Source organism: Zeugodacus cucurbitae, chromosome 3 (genome assembly GCF_028554725.1).
Source record: "Zeugodacus cucurbitae isolate PBARC_wt_2022May chromosome 3, idZeuCucr1.2, whole genome shotgun sequence".
NCBI classification, from domain to species: domain Eukaryota; kingdom Metazoa; phylum Arthropoda; class Insecta; order Diptera; family Tephritidae; genus Zeugodacus; species Zeugodacus cucurbitae.
The window spans coordinates 6715833-6731482 of NC_071668.1; the positions used below are offsets into that span (position 1 = coordinate 6715833).

Sequence of the window (15650 nt, forward strand, 5' to 3'; positions counted from 1 at the left end):
GAATATTTATGAGTGTATATATGCAAATACATATTTATTGTCAAACTCTTAATTTAATTTTGTTGTGTATTAATCTACAAATAAATTAAGTTTGCGATTTATTTATTAAGTCTTTAATATAACCAGTTGCTCGTTGAATATTTGAAGCCTTTATGATAACATTTTTCTTACGGTATTTTTTAGTTCTGCAGCTCCAAATAGTGGACGGAGAGAGTACTCTCAGCTCAGCCACGCTCAACGCTCGATGCGTTTATAAATTTATTACAGCGGCAAATGCATAACATTTGTCGAGGCGTCATATGGCGAAATAAATATTTATTACGGCGCCAAATTGGCGTGCTCTTCTGCTTAGTTGTACTTATACTGCACAGGCATATGTATTTTTTTAAACATGTGTACTAGTGTTTTTTCACACATGCAGTTCCATGTTTTTGAAAAAAATATGACTGTATAAATTCTTTGATTATTTTTTCTAAAGAATATTTACAGGGCTTTTCAGCAACTATTAAAATGTGTAAAATAAAATTAATTTGAAGGAATTCCGACATCAACAGTTTAGTAACGGTTCTCAATCACCATATGTGTTTTGAATGCCAATCAGTCATAAATCGGGTGATTTATATTTTTGAGATTAAAAAAATACAATAATTTCGAATTACTTTTTCTGCAAGTACAGTTCAGTTAAATATAAAATTCTGATTCTTTTATATAGAAAAAAATTAAAAATTATGGAAATATTGTATTTTTTAAGTAAACGTTAAAATGGAAAATCTTAGAACATTTAAGTCGATTATTGTGTTATTTAGCCAAAAAAAAAAAATGTTCCTGTTGTGTTTTTTATGTTTTAGGGGTCGCTGAATCCGCATCCGAGGTCCATTTAACCTCAACAGATCAGGGTTTTGACATAACCTCGAAAACCCAATATCTTGAACAGCGTTTTTTTAAATTCATCGAAACTCGCTACTCGGGGGTTTTCGCAGTCTCTGGATACGAATTCGGTGTCGATTTTTCAACATTCAAAATGGCAGATTCAATATGGTGGACTATTTTTTGAAAAATTCATCAGAATCGGTTGAAACTTGTTTTCGGGGTCGCTGGTTACTCGTGTGGCTGTGTAATGATGAATTTATTTGACTATTTTTGAGAACCCTTGCGAGGACAGAAATTTGCTCAGAGGTTTGTTATTGGCTATTAGAGAAAAATTTGTATTAGTCCGTAGTTGAGATCTCAGCAAGGAGATGCCTAGTCATTCGATTTAATTTTTCATATGTAATACCGTGAAACTTCCAGAACTCGAACTTTTGAATTGGCAATAGAAGGCAACTTTCATACAAATTTCATTCCATAAAGCGAACTTTTCGACCAGGGCATAATACAAAAATCTATATTTCACAGCTTAAAAAAAAAAATTGTTTGCATATTTCTATAACTCGAAGTCTCTCTAACTCGATTATGGTGATTCGAGTTAGAGAAGTTCCACTCTATTTTTAAAATACTTTTTGAACTTTTTATGCATTGAAGTCTATGAAAGCTTTTTTTCTTATAATTTCGAAATCATTTCATTTTTTACTGAAATTTTCCGAAACACAAATTCTTGAAAACTTTTCGTTAAAATATTGCTTCAACACAGATTTTCTTTGTAAACTCTGCTTGATACACATAACTGCGTTTTTGTTTGAAATCTCCTTTTTCCATTAAGTTGGGCCGTCAAGCAGAAATTTCAAATATTCAGAAATTTCAATATAAATAAAGCTTCGACTTAACTGTCTTTGGTACTTTTTAATACACTGCAATTCATTTTGGATCGCTCACAAGGCAAGACAAGCTGATTTGAGCCAGTATCTTATGTAAAATATGACGAAAAGCCTTACGAAAGCTGGAACATAAATATTTAGTTACGTTACAGTCCACCATTTCAATAAAAAAAATATTTCTTTTTTTTTCAAATTTTATATCGAATTTCTGTTAACTAACTCTAGCGAATTTTAATATAAAATTTTTAAATTAAAAAATAAAATTTTTGTTATCGAAGGAAAGAATATTTTCAAAAATATGACGAAAAGCCTTACGAAAGCTGGAACATAAATATTTATTACGTTACAGTCCACCATTTCAATAAAAAAAATATTTCTATTTTTTCAAATTTTATATCGAATTTCTGTTAACTAACTCTAGCGAATTTTAATATAAAATTTTTAAATTAAAAAATAAAATTTTTGTTATCGAAGGAAAGAATATTTTCAAAAGTACTCCTTATTTATAATCTAAATTTTTACTTTTCTAAAACTTATTTTACACTTGCATATTATTGTACTCACCAGAATTCTGATATTTTTGTTGTTTCAGGAAATTCCATTCGACTACTGTGGGCGAATTGCTGATACCGTTGTTTTCAGTGTGTACATTTCGATATTTAAATCGCCACCGATAACTGTGTACGCGACAATTCACCGATTTTGCACCATGTTCGTTGCGATAATGTGAGTAAATGTATGCTTTACAGCTGATTATAATACGAGTATGTAAGTTTTGAAGTTTATATATTTTATATATTTTTGTATATAATATTGATTATTAATAATTTTACTTTTTTAATATTTTTTATTTTATAATAAATTTTCACTCGAAAATTATTACTTTTTTATGATTATATTGCACATATGAATTATTTAAAGTTATTTACCGTTATATGTTTGTTCTAGTTTCACTACACGTATTTAGTTATGTAATTGTCTTTTTTAAACGATGAATTATAATTACATTTACATTATTATTACATAATTTCATATGAGTGTAGACTAAACGACTAATTTTTGTTGTTGTTGTTTAAGCACTTTAATCGCAAACTACGCTAATACGTTGAAAGTCCACTAATTGCATTAACGTTGAATTGCATATTTTGTGTTTAACTATTTTAGATTTTATGTTTTTAAATATTTTCGAAAACTATGTTGCTCATAATTTCCAGCCTTGTTCACTTGTGAGCCGCGCGTGTGCAGCCGTCAGCGCGTACGCCAGTTTTATATGTGCCTGCAATGCTTCAAAGGGCAGCCAATTGGCCAGTGCTGAAGTGTACTGCACATGGACGTCTGACTCGGCTTAGCTGGGCTTGATGTGGTGTTGACATTTTGCAAACACAACGCGGCGACTTCATAATTTGGCGTTGTCAGTTGCCAAAATAAAAGTGAAACAATGGATTTTTTGGGTTATAGCCAGCAGCTGCCTGCTCCTTTCCTTTTTATCAGCCAGGTGCAGGGGTAGCACTGTGTTGTTAGGGTTCTTAATTACTCGGCACTCCACCAGTTCCATTTTAACGCAAACTCAATTGAACCGTTACTATCGACAGCGTACCGTTGTGGCAGTGTTGCCGTCTGATGCGTGCGTGCAATCAACGTGCGCATCTGTTGGCGTGCGACGCGCACTATTGGCAGCTGCATGATTGAGACGGACGTATTCTTCTTATTTTAATTGCTACTTTCCCGGTTGTTGTTGGTAGTTGGTTGTACGTAGGCACCAGCACACCGCACCACCGCTGATTGGCAACTGTCAAAGTCGGTCAATAGCACTTCCGTTGGTTTCCGGTTGGCATTTGGAAAACTCCTCACTGGTCTAAACTCGAGCGACTGTTGTTTTTGGCCACGATCACTGCCAGTGTTGATGTTGTATGTTGTTGTCTTCTTATAGTCTGTTGGCCAACGTTGGATTTGGCTAATCATCGGCACGTTCCACCATTGAAGGTGTGTGTGTGCGATTGCTGGCCGTTGCCATCATATTCTTTGCCACTTCACTGATATTTCTTGATGACATTTTGAGTTGTTGGCCAAGTGCTGCAATTGTCATCGCCAATAAGCAACACACCAGCACACACACTCAACAACGCTACGTTGCTGTCTTGCACAGCACTGTGTGTTTGTATTAATTCTTGGACCATCACAACATCATCACATCACTTCCAACAGCTGCTCTTGGCCAGAGATTGTGGCAAAATAAAAATGAATCGCCAAACAATGAAGACGAAATATATTTTATTTTATTTTCGTCGATTTTTTTTTCTCCTGTATTTAGTGTGTTGCTGCTGTTGCTGCCCGTATTTTTCTGGCTGCCGTGTTGGCGATTTTCTTGGATGCGTTTGCGATCCAAGAAAATCGCCCGAAGGGCACACCGCCACTTTCGGTGCCAGCAAGCACACCACACGTTGTTGGCTGCTGCTACTTTGTTGGCCAACTGACTGACGACTGCCGTGCCATGGCTCGGTTTGTTTCGGTTTGGCCTGCCAAACGGCAAACAGCAAACGGCCGGCCGCTGTCGCAGTCACAAGTCGCCTTGCGTAGTCGGCCAAATCGGTAGTCGGTCGTCGGCGTTGTTGTTGGCGCGTCATCATCGCGTTGCGCCATCGTTGCGCATTGTTGTTCTTATTGTATTTGTTGTTCGTGCACAGTGCATTGTCGTATGTGGCCAAAACAAACAAGTCCAAAAGCAAAATAGTCGCAAATTGGTTTGTACTTAACCCAACGTTGTCTCATTCTCCTCAAAATCCCCATGCATGCAGTTCGTTGCCGCTCTATCTCTCTCTTTATTTTGCTCCGTGACTCTCACTACCCCATTACGTTTCCAGTGAGAATGACAAAATATGTACACGGTAAAGTTAATTTTGTAGTTTGATAAATAGATTTTTTGCAAAGAAGTGTTAAAATAAGATGGATTTAAATTATTAGAGAATTATAATGAAAGCTAACTGTTGAAGAAAATTTGAAAAAAAAAGAAATTGCATTATTTTTGTAAAATTAAACTAGGTTCAAACTACTAGTTGTACGACAAGCAAGGTGTGTTCAAAAATAACGGGAATTTAAAATTTCCGAGGTCAAATTTGAAGTCCCTGAAGTACGATACAATTTGCACAGCTGGCTTACTTTGTCTGTAGCAGCCGCTATGGTTAGATCTGTTTTTATGAGCTTTGCGATTTTCGTTTGTTAAAAGCTCACACTTCGTTACTTGTTCGTGTATTCTTGGCCAAAAACAATACTATAAATAAACCAAAAGCCTTAGAGGGCTGTCTTCTTACAAGCATACGAGAACTCACTGAAAGAGCCAAAGGCTATCTCAAAAAATTAGTTTAAGAAGTGCATCATATCGGAAGGCGACTATTTTGAAGGCGACAACTTTACTGTAGACAAATGAATAAATATATTTTCCAAAAAACAAAATTTCCCTTTATTTTTTACGAAATATATTTTTTTTGCAATTTTTTACAACAATATTGTTTTATTAAAAATACTCACAATTTTTTCTTGTAATATATTTTTACGATAATTATTTTTTTTTGCAATTTTTTACTTATTGTTTTATATTTTATATTTTTTTCAAAATATTTTACTAATTTCTCTTTTTAAATTTTTTAAGAAAATATTTTTGTTCCCAAAACTTATTATTATATAATATTTTGTTCCCAAAAAATATTTTTAATGAAAATAATTTTTTTTTTGCAATTTTGACAACAATATTTTTTTTATAAAAATACTCAAAATTTTTTTTGTAATATATTTTTACGAAAGCAATTTTTTTTTCAAAATATTTTTTACGAATTTTTTTTACGAAAATATTTTTTTGCAATTTTTTACAACAATAATTTTTTTATAAAATACTCAAAATTATTATTATTTTTCAAATATTTTACAAAAATATTTTTTTTTTTACAAACAATAATTTAAATTTTTTAAGAAAATATTTTTGTTTCCAAAGAATATTTTGAATATGAAAATATTTTTTTTGCAATTTTTTACGACAATAATTTTTTTATAAAAATAGTCAAAATTATTCTTATTTTTCAAATATTTTTTTAAAGTATTTTACAAAAATATTTTTTTTTTTACAAACAATAATTTTAATTTTTTAAGAAAATATTTTTGTTTCCAAAGAATATTTTTAATATGAAAATAATTTTTTTGCAATTTTTTGCAGCAATATTTTTTTATAAAAATACTCAAAATTTTTTTTGTAATATATTTTTACGAAAGGAATTTTTTTTTCAAAATAATTTTTACGAATTTTTTTTACAAAGATATTTTTTTTGCAATTTTTGACAACAATTTTTTTATAAAAATACTCAAAATTATTATTATTTTTTCAAATATTTTTTTTTAATGTATTTTACAAAAATATTTCTGTTTTTTGGAAACAAATATTTTTTTTTATTTTTTCACAAACAATAATTTTTTATAAAAAAATACTCATTATTATAATTTTTTACTAAAATTTCAATTATTTTCAAATCTTTGAACATATATACCTCATGAGTTGTAAAATATTTTTAGGTTAGGTAATGGTATATAATATTTTTTTCTTCTACAGAAACTTTAGGGATCACTCAATTTTATTAGGCTGTTATGTAAAATAATATGTAATTTCGAAATTATATTCATGAACTTTTTCCTATTCAGACTAATTATGACGTTATGAGAATCTACACTTTTTTTACATTAAAAAAATTATGAATATAAGAAAATTTATCGCCCTTAAACATCAGGGAACTTTGAATAGGTTAGCAATAGCCGCCAAATAGGTTAACATTAGAGAGAAAACAGGTTGATGTTACCTAAAGAGCTGTCAACGGTCTCCTTACTCTAGCTGAAATTATTTAGTGATTGCGAAAGCAATATATTAGCTCTGGAAAAGTCGACGAATCGATTAATGAACATAAAAAGAAAATCACTGGAAAAAATTTTCTCCGAGGTCTATAAGCAGTCCGATTTTATATTGCAGTCCATTTGGGAGCTTAAAAGAACCGTTCTTTTATAATTTTGCCTTTCACTTTGCTACTTAAATCCCCGCAACATTTGTTTTTGCAAACCCTGAATGCTTTTTTCAATCACTTACATTCATCTTTAAGCATTTCCCCTAACATATGCACTCCTTTTGGTACAAATCTAACCTCAAACTCGCACTTTCTTCAGTCAAAGCAGCACGTGATCCGTTTGCCAAATTTTCTTAAACTAATACATTTACGACTGCGGCATAAAACAAAGCAGAACCCAAACATACATACGAGAAAATACATATTTATATGTCTTTGAAGTACTCATATCGCTGATGCCTACGCATTGACAAAGTCTCCCCGACTTTTTGCAACGCTTTCATCAGCTCGGCACTCAAACTTTCATCAACATCTTATTGCCAGTAAGTATTGTGTGCCGTTAGCTGCTTTGCTGGCATCTTGCGGATGTTTCGCGACTTGTATTTATCTTTCGCTGTCTCCTGATGCCACAACTTACAACCCGCTACTTACTCCAGTTCCAAAGGAATCCATCGAGTGCTACACATTTTTTCGCCAAGTGGACTTGGCCGATGCTGTCACTGTTTGCCGACGACCCTGCTTGCTTTGCCTCTCTTCTCTCCACAGCGCTGTGGCTTGTTCGGACGCTCAACTTGCAATCGTGGCGGTGTGCGGTCTGTGTCCTTTGGCCTGGTCGGTTGGGTAGGTAATAAATAAAAATTGAATTTGCACGCGGTGAGGTGAGGAGCTGCTGCAAATGCAGAGGACAAACAAGACATGCTGTGGGACTGCAATGCATCTACCGACTGATGGGAGAGAGCCCCTGGGTGTGGGTGGTCAAAGGATGGATTGTTTTGTCGGTGTGTATGGGTCTGTGCGCGAGTAATTGGCGAGAGCATTTAGCATTGTAGCGCGCATGTTTCATGATGTGTCTGTGTGGCGCGGCAAGCACGTGCTATACGCTTGTTTACTTGTTTGGACGCGGTGTTTAGTTTGTGGGCACACGTGGTCGTTGTGTTGACTGGTGATTTGCGGCGCCACACACACAGGCACATTGGAGTAACTTCATTGTGGTTAAAGGGTGTTTAGTGTGGGTTTGAGCGAGTTTGTTGTACTTTTAATTGTAGAAATAAATATTTTAGCTTAAATGTTAGTTTGTTCGAAGCGGATTTGCTTATAAAAATAACTTTAAAGACTTTAAAATTGTTTTAATAATAATCCTATTAAGTCACCCTTTATATAATATATGCTTTACGCTTCATTAGTCTCTAATATAGCCACTAAAGCTTAACAATAACAACAACTATGTTACGTAACTGAAAGTGTATTAATTGCTGTAAAATTAACACTAACCATTTCAACATGTGTGTTGCATGCAACACTTACCACAAAAATGGCAAAATTTTGCTTTTGAGTTATGACAGTTTAGGCCATGTTTAGCGACCACCGCTGACCATTTTACCAAAGTTACAGCAAATAAAAAAAAAATATTATTAATATTATTAAAGCATATACATAACTTGGATGATATTGATTTTATTCATATTTTATATATTTTTTCAAAATTATTATTTTTTAATTATATATTTTTTCAAAATTATTATTTATTTCAAAATATTTTTTACGAAATATTTTTTTTGTAATTTTTTACAACAATAATTTTTTGTTAAAAATACTCACAATTTTTTCTTGTAATATATTTTTACGACGATTTTTTTTTTTGTTCAAAATATTTTTAACGAAAGTTTTTTTACGAAAATAATTTTTTTTTGCAATTTTTCACTTATTGTTGTATATTTTATAATTATATTTTTTTTCAAAATATTTTTACGAATTTCTCTATTTAAATTTTTTAAGAAAATATTTTTGTTTCCAAAAAATAATTTTAATGGAAATATTTTTTTTTTGTAATTTTTTACAATATTTTTTTATAGAAATACTCAACATTTTTTTTTTTTTGTAATATATTTTTACGAAAGCAATTTTTTCAAAATATTTTTTGCGAATGTTTTCAATTTTTTTTTTTTTTTGCAATTTTTTACAACAATAATTTTTTTATAAATACTCAAAATTATTATTTTATTTTTTCAAAATATTTTTTTATGAAATATTTTTTTTTTTGTAATTTTTCACAACAATAATTTTTTATAAAAAATACTCAAAATTTTTTTGTAATATATTTTTACGAAGATTATTATTTTTTTTTTCAAAATATTTTTACGAAAATTATTTTTTTGCAATTTTTTACTTATTGTTGTATATTTTATAATATAATTTTTTTTTATCAAAATACTTTTACGAATTTCTCTTTTTAAATTTTTAAAGAAAATATTTTTGTTTTCTAAAAATATTTTTAATGAAAATAATTTTTTTTGTAATTTTTTACAACAATAATTTTTTATAAAAATACTTAAAACGTCTTTTGTAATATATTATTACGAAAGCAATTTTTTTCAAAATATTTTTTACGAATTTTGTTTCACGAAAATGTTTTTTTGCAATTTTTTACAACAATATTTTTTTTATAAAAATACTCAAAATTATTATTTTTTTTCACAATATTTTTTTTAATGTATTTTACGAAAATGTTTCTGTTTTTCGGAAACAAATATTTTTTTTTAATTTTTTTCAAACCATATTTTTTTACAAAAATTTCAATTATTTTAAAATTTTTCACACTTATAATTTTTCGTAAAAAATACTTCAACCAAAAAAAGTTATATTTAAAATTTTATCGCAAAAATGTTGCTCCAAATTTGCATATTTTTTCCAAAGACGGAACATACAGTGGCGCCACTTGCCCACAACACCAACATACACACACTACACATTCAAATATCAACTTTCAGTAACTGCATTTTATGACATTTGTAATGAAACCATAAAGATTTTCGTAAGCACTCTTTGCGTATAAAAATTTTTACAATTGCTCCATTGAAAATCACTCACATACACATATGTATGTATATTCTTGCAACCATTGCTGTGTCCAAGCTTTGGTCTAAAATGGCTCTGTCACCATTGCTGGCCATTTGCATTCATTAGAATGCATTTGCAGATCGTTCTTGGGGTGTCTTACTTTTAATTTTCTTTGCTTGCACTTTATGCATCTTTGTTGATTGAGATTCTTGCCACATATTCATACATGTAGTATGTACGCTCTCAAGTGCCCTCAATAGAGCAAAAGTGGTTTATATCCCTTTAACCAATTTTAGTTAAAGGGCCAAGCTATAACCATAAGTGCATATGTATGTATATTATGGGTAAAACTGGAAATATAGAGTTACCATATAGATTTAAGGTAAACAATTTTGAAATGTAACGAAAATCTGGCGCGTGTTATAAAGCAGTTTTAATGAATTTGAGTATTTTTGGGATTGTTAGGTGCATCACTTCATTAAAATGTTGCCACCTGTTTGAAATTATCTAGTCAAAAAAATTGGGGAAAACAAAAAAAAACACTACGTAATAGGTATCGTAACGAAAAAGTAAAAAAAAAATTAAGAAATATTTTTGGCAAGGGTTGCCACCTGTTTTGAAATTTTTTGGAAAGCAAAAAAACACTACGCAATGGGTATCGTAATAATTAAAAAAGTAAAAAAAAAACATTAAGAAATATTTTTGATAAGGGTTGCCACCTGTTGTAAAATTTGTATAAAAAAAAAATAGATTAGGTCAAATATATTTACAATATGAACACAAATCTAAAGAGATTTCATAAAGTTTTCTGCAGTATATATTATATATAGAGTTGCCACATGTAAAAAAAAATATATAATACACTAAAGAATTTAATAAATATATGAAATGATAGAATTTGGGTATTTTGTGAAAGCACTTTGAGAAATATTCAACTTACATGAAAATACTTCAGGTAAGAATGAAACAAAACCTCGTAAGAATACATAAATCCGTTATTGTGAGAAAGGACGATCAATTTTGTTACTTCGAAATTACTTTCTTACTCAATAAAAATTTTATGGCAACTCTACCCTTCCCAGCCCAACAATTTAGAAATCAAAATGTGAAAAAAAAAGAAATCTTCCGAATAATTTGACACTCATTTGCTTATCTTAAAACAAGTCTTAATGGATTAAGCGCACTACACGAGAGAGCATTAGAACGCCAAATATTTATAAACAGACAACAAAATGGAAATTTGCATTTTGTATCCACAACTTGCAGTAATACTCGCACTCGCCCAAAAGACAACAAAGATTTTAGATTGCAGATTGCAAATTGCAAATAGTGAATGCTGTCAACATATTGGGGATTATGGCTGTTTATATTAGGAGAAGACAATGTAAGAGAAGGTCTAACGAAGATAACAATAAGAAATGGAGGTAGCAAAAAGACTGGAGACACAGTTTAAGTTGACAAACATACATACATACATGAATACGATGTATGAATATATGTGTATCTAATCGAATAGAGTACACATTTTTTGAGAGTATTTAGAGATGCTGGTTGAGAACAGTTACAGCACAGGTGAGACTACAAATACATATATAGACAAAATAGAGGAAGAGTAATTATACAAATATGTAGTAATAGTGCTAGCAGTGAAAGGGTTTCGATTTTATATATTTTTGCTATTTCCTTGCGTTTGTACGTTTGTATGTTCCTCAGAGTGTTTGATTGCTCAATTCTCACTAAACCCTCTAAATAATGAGCTGTGATTAACGCTGCGCTGTGATAAAGCGTAGTTCCACTCACAGCCACAGCTCACACTTGAAGCAAATATATCACATATACCAACACACGAGTGCAAACTGCAGCACTCACAGTTTTCTACACCATTTGCTGGCTAATCTTTGTCTAAGGTCGAACATGGTTTGCAGTTGACTTTATTTTTATATTTTTTTCTTTGCTTTAATTTCTATAGTTTTTGTGCACCACTGGCTGGCAAGTCAACAAGCTTGCTATCGAAAAGTTTTCAGATCATTAAGTCAACATTAAGTGGCAAGTGGCGTTAACACATTGAAAAAGTCCAAAATTGCAGTTGTGGAGATAGTTGAAGGTATTTTATATATGAAGGTGTGAGTAGCTGACAAACCTGCTATGGATGCTTGAAATTTAAGTCTTATGAAATTTTTAGGCAATTAAATTATTTTTTTTTTATTTATTTTCGCATAAATTTCGCATCACACCAAGCAATTAATACCGAAAATTCTGCCACGTTTGCAATATTTATGCAATCGAAATTAAAGAATTTATTGAAATATCTACACGTTCCACATTCCACAGCGCGCGTTCGTTTGAAAGATTTATGTATTTTGATACAATTTCTGCAACGACGCTGGCGAAAAAAAAACTAAATATACACGAATAAAAACAATCACATTTTCCCTACTTTCTTGTAATTGCTAGACATTCATATTGAACTCACTCACTCTTGGCCAAGCCAAGCTCACACTCAACGACTAACGGCGACTATAAAAATATTTATACAAACAAGTAAGGACGGGCTACATTCGCATGTAGCCAAATATTTTACTTTATATCTCAAACAACCTGTCCCCGTAATGAAAATGAAAAAAACGAAACACAAAATTAATGATAAACCATTTTTAGACTTCACTTCTTCACATACGCGCATATTTTTGTATATTAAAAATTGGATATGCTAGTGTCATAGTTGTCAAAAATTCCCTTTCATATGACACCAAGATCATCAAAATCGGTTCAGATTTACCGGAGTTATGCACATATACAGCTCGGGCAACGGTAATGGACATGGCGGAAATTAAAAAACCGGAACCGGAAATGCAAGCTCCGGTTCTGCAAACTCTGTTTCCGCTTCCGTTGTTCAACATCCGGTTCCAGTACTTACATATTTCTAGCTCCGGTATTTCCGTTAGCTCCACTTCCGTTTCTATTGTTCGACTTCCGGTCCCGGTACATCCATTTCCGGTTCCGGTATTTCATTTTCATCGTGTCGATTTCTGTTACCGGTGCACCAATTTTTGGTTAGCTCTACTTCCGTTTCTATTGTTCGACTTCCGGTTCCGGTACATCCATTTCCGGTAATTTCATTTACGTTACTCGAGGTCTTGCGCAGTACATAACTCCGCATAACTTAGGTAAATCTGAACCGATTTTGCTGATCTTGGTGTCATATGAAAGGGAATTTTGACAGCTATGACACTGGCATATCCAATATAAAATAATTCGAGGAATAGCTGTACCAAGCTGCTGCTTGTTTTACTCAAGTTATCGCTCGACACGGACGGGCAGACAGACTTCAGGATTTCAACTCGTCTCGTTATATGTGGGAATTTGGTATATATAATTCAATATCTAACTCTTTTGGTTTTAGGTAGTACAAAACAACAGTTAGGTGAACAAAACTATTATGCTTACTGTGCAACATGTTGCGAGTGTGTAAAAATGGTATAAAAATAGCAACAAACATGCAGCGTTAGCAACGTTTAAGCGGAATGCATCGCATTCATGTAAATAATGTCATTTGAAATTTTGGCAAACCTCCTTCATTGGATGGACGTACAATTGTTTTTAGCATACGAGCATGCACGGCAAACGTTGTGCCTGCCAGCACACACACACACACACACACACACACACACACACACACACACACTCGTATATCCTTGCCGACTGCAGAGGAACCCTTGTGCAAGTCCTTCACTGTGGCACTATGATTTTTCGCCGCCTTGTGCAGACGAGCGTTTAAATATTTTTACATGCACAATTGCTGGTGGCGCTGCGCAACAACAACAACAAAATGCTGGTATAAACACAGCTACAATAATAGCAACAACACGCATTTCTTATGAGATTTCTAATCCTTTGCTTTGTGATGCTTTTTTTGCTCCGTTTCTTTGCTGCACTGGATCTGATGAGAAGCAATATACAGGGTGGTTCATAAAGTGTTTTTTTTTTAATTCCAAAAGATGTATTCACATCCAAGTCAACTGCTTTCTAATATTCGTTCACAAGAAAGTGCAAACATAATTTCATCTATGGGTCTGGACCAGCCTGACTATATTATAGTCCATACCGTTAACCTATCCGTTCTTTACAATAAAAAAAAATCGTTTCCTTTAGCATATTCTGCCAAATTTCTATTAAAATGTATCGGGAAAAAAGGTCCAACCGTCAAAATACCATTCGCAAAAAAACGACATATGAACCACCCTATAATGCAGTCAAAGCTTCCTACAATCCATTGACATGTGGGCACTTCCTACATTGTATCCTTGCTGCCACTACCAGTCTCATTTCCACATTCAGTCTTCCTTTCCGGTTGCCTGCTGTTATTTCTACAACAACAACCACTATGACATTGCCTTTTTATGTCGCCGTCTTGAGGACCTTTTGGCGTCACTCGGAGTTCAATTGCTTGCGCTCGGCACTGGGCAGCACTCAGCGCTGTACTTCACTCTCGCTTCACACACGCTCTTCTTGTGAGTTTTGTGAGATTTTTATTTCCTTTCAATATTTACTGTTATATTCGTACCGTTGTAGTTGAGTGTAAGGATAATGAATAAGCCACTGCTGTTGTTAGTTTGGTTCAATGAATGAGTAAACGTTAGATATGCAAATTAAATTGATGGACAATTGGTAAGCAGATTGGTTGAGCGGAGGCAGGAGGATACTGAAATATTTGGTTATTTTTGTGATGTATGAATTTAATTTTGAATGAAGAGTGGTTTTTGTAAAAGTACATAGTTATAGTGGGATTCTCAAGAAAACTTGAGAACTTACAATAGATTGACTTGAGATGCTGACGATATTCTTTTAGAATGATATTTGAAAGTAAACGAGAAAATTTATGGTTGTTTTTTGAAATATTCAAATGAGCTTTGGGATCCTTATGAAGACGTTGATGCAAAGAACTGCATAGCAGAGATCTTCCTACTATAACATGATTTCTGAATGGCACAACGTTCAGATAGCAGAAAATATTCTAATCCGTCCTAATGAACAGTTCGAATAAATATGAATTTTACGATCATCATCGAGGCGATCCCTGCGAAGTACCTCTCTCCGTTCTTATTCATAAAAAAGTTAACTTTGGGGATCATTCTGGTATTTATTCTAGTAAATCATCTTTTCAGTCAGCAATTAGAGCATATGAGCACATAAATTCATGCCTTATGTCTTTATCTCAATCTTCTTTTATCTTCTTGGCTCAAATGTGAAAATAAACAAGTAAGGAAGGGCTAAGTTCGGGTGTAACCGAACATTTTATACTCTCGCAATTTATTTATTTAACTTTATTAATATTATATAATACACAATTTGACCCACATATTCGTCATATATATTGTATAAAGTCCATTGAAAGTTGGAAACCATAATATTAGGTTAGAAGCACCTAGGGATGGCAAAAAATTTTTTTTAATCGATTAAATAATCAAATGATTAATTGCAAGATATAAAAAAATAATTGCAATTAATGTAAAAAAATCGAGTAATCCAATGTTTTCAAATAATACTAAATTGCATAAAGACCACCACCAAGTTTCAGGGCCGAATTTTGTATTATAATGCTCTATCACTGAGTCCGAGACATATCCTAAAAGAGAAAATGGTCTATATTTGAAGTTAAGTAGCACAATGGTATTAAATTTTTCAAAATATGTACAGCAATCTTAAAGTAAAATAATTGCCTCTTACTTGAAAGACTATGTTTTGCAACTTTGCGTAAAAATAAAACCAATAAAATATAGGAGACTATATTCTTATTTCAAGACATTCAAATTATGTTGGTATATACACAAAAACAAAAACGAAAATAAAATTAAAATATCGTATTAAAAATTCATTTGTCTTAGTATAAAGGAAAATATATTTATTGAAGTCAAGAAAATTTAGAAGTCTGTTCAACCAAGTTTGAAGAAAAAGCAATTTC

The 15650-nt window shown here is 32.0% G+C and overlaps 1 protein-coding gene across 1 annotated transcript in view; it reads left to right on the forward strand.

The window, feature by feature from the left end:
- Positions 1 to 2319: 2319 nt before the first annotated feature.
- LOC105217924 (inactive hydroxysteroid dehydrogenase-like protein 1) overlaps positions 2320 to 15650 on the forward strand; it is a 75777-nt gene continuing 62446 nt past the window's right edge. Inside the window, exon 1 of the transcript XR_008470380.1 lies at positions 2320 to 2480. The gene's annotated coding sequence lies outside the window, so the exon portion shown is untranslated. The remainder of the gene's footprint in view (positions 2481 to 15650) is intronic.